The following is a 2581-nucleotide window of genomic DNA, read 5'->3' as shown; positions in this document are numbered from 1 at the left end:
ATGGAATCAGACGCTGTTTTGAGCCGCACCTCCATGGTCAACTCGTACACCAACCTGCACCAAGGGGAGGTAGGTGTACGGTTTAGGCCACTCTGACTCCAGCCATTTTGGAGATGTTTTAAATGGTCGCAGCGAACACAACTCACCTTGTCCGCAGTCCAAATACGAAAGAGGAAGAGAACTCGTGATTGGGTTGTATTATGCAGGGCTGGGGCAAACCTCAAAACAGACGAAATATGGATAACATGGCCGCGTCGCGTAGCGGAATATGTTAAGTGTAAAGGGGAGATTATATTCACCATCATACACAGTAGGGATAGGAGTTACTGGACAGGAAGCTAAGAACCACGAATGAGGTCTATTTCATGTCTGCAAGTACGCGAAGTACCGATGGTAAGCTTAGTCCAATCATTTACCAACCAATGGCACTCCTGGAAACAGGAATCCTGAAAAGTACGCGAAACAATTCCCAGATGTAATCAGAACAATAATCGAAAATCACAACGTTGATGATTAATGTGCGATTCACATAGAACGTTGCGGAGAAGAACGTCTACGTTCCGTCAACGTCTCCACCAATTCACACATGCAGTCAATGCTTCCATCAGCACCGTCGCGTCAAATGTCAAACGAATGATTTATGTAATATTCATGGTGTCGCCACCTACAACAATTTTAAATTGCAATGCCCTCTTTCAAATCAGCATGCCTAGAATCAGTTCTAAATTTTGAAAAATTCTATGAAAATCATTGAATTTAATTATTTAACTGCTTAAACCCTGTAGTCCGACCCTTATTCAACAATAATAATAATAAATAGAATATTTCTCTCAGCTAGTCGCGAATTATTTTCACTCCGAAATTTGGAGCTAAGAGATATGTTGGCATAAAAAGTACAGTAAGTTACTTATCATGCGATATGCTGAGGCACAATTCAGTGTCGCATTGGAGTCGATTTTGACCAGTAATTGGACATTCGCGACTGGTGGCGACTTTCAATGTGGGGCCATAATTTGGGCTCCGAACTCAATGTTTACAAAAATGTCCAATATGAGGAAAAAATTTCCAATTAAACGTATTGCATCACAGATCTGTCCAATTAGCTTAATGTCGAATTAGATATAAATTACTGTACAACCAAATCAAAACAAAAGCCGAGACAAAAACCAAACGAGCCGTCCGTCTCCGTCAATTATTCTTTTCTACAAATCCTGCCGGTCCTTTTCGTTGAACGTATGCTGGTGGGTCGTTACGTTGCCGGTGTATGTAAATGTTTTCATAAGAAATGCTTGGTAGAATAACTGACGTAACGTGACGTGACGGAACGTGGACGTGACGTGGATGTTGTATGTGAATCGCATTTAATGTGTGATTCACATAGAACGTTACGGAGAAGAACGTCTACGTTCCGTCAACGTCTCCACCAATTCACACATGCAGTCAATACTTCCACCAGCCCGTCACATCAAATGTCAAACGAATGATTTATTTAATGTTATTCATGGTGTCGCCATCTACAACAATTTTAAATTGCAATGCCCTCTTTCGAATCAGCATGCCTAGAATCAGTCCTAAATTTTGAAAAATTCAATGAAAATCATTGAATTAAAATGCTTGAACCCCGTAGTCCGACCCTTATTCAACAATAATAATATATAGACTATTTCTCTCAGCTAGGCGCGAATTATTTTCACTCCGAAATTTGGAACTAAGAGATATGTTGGCATGTTACAGTATGTTACTTATAATGCGACATGCCGAGGCACCATTTAGTGTCGCATTGGAGGCAATCTTGACCAGTAATTGGACATTTGCGACAGGTGGCGACTTTCAAAGTGGGGCTATAATTTGGGCCGAGAACTCAATGTTTACAAAAATGTCCAATTAGAGGTAAAATATCTAATTAAACATCACAGGTCTATCCAATTAGCAAAATGTCGAGTTAGATGTAAATTATTGTACAACCAAAATCAAAACAAAAGCCGTGACACAAAGCCCAGACAAAAACCAAACGAGCCGTCCGTCTCCGTCAATTATTCTTTTCTACAAATCCTGCCGGTCCTTTTCGTTGAACGTATGCTGACGGCTCGTTACGTTGTCGGTGTATGTGAATGTTTTCATAATAATTGCTTGGTAGAATAACTGACGTAACGTGACGTAACGTGAAGTGACGGGACGTGGATTTTGTATGTGAATCGCACTTAACTCGACAGTGTAGATTCCCTAGAAAAAGCGGTAAAATTAATCCTCGTCAACCTTACCCGAAGCGAAGCGAATAGAGGAAATAAGTAAAGTTCAGTAGAAGTCTTAATGCGCCCAGTGTTACGGACGATCAAGTCTCTATATAATCCATTAGGGGCTGTCCATATACCACGTGGACAGAAAAAGCACGATTTCATTCACCCCCCTCACTCTCAGTGGACAAGCGTGGTCATTTCTTATACCCCTCCCCTTTTGTCCACGTGGACAATTCTATTTTCAAGAAAATAATCGAATTGCGTTTGAATATCATTTGATTTCTATTTTCTGTTTTATGTTTTTCTTGAAAAAAAAAGACGGGTGGGTAATGTCGGGGACATAA

This window comes from Toxorhynchites rutilus, chromosome 3 (assembly GCF_029784135.1).
Source record: "Toxorhynchites rutilus septentrionalis strain SRP chromosome 3, ASM2978413v1, whole genome shotgun sequence".
NCBI classification, from domain to species: domain Eukaryota; kingdom Metazoa; phylum Arthropoda; class Insecta; order Diptera; family Culicidae; genus Toxorhynchites; species Toxorhynchites rutilus.
The sequence above is the reverse complement of the archived record's forward strand: the minus strand, read 5'-3'. Positions refer to the sequence as shown.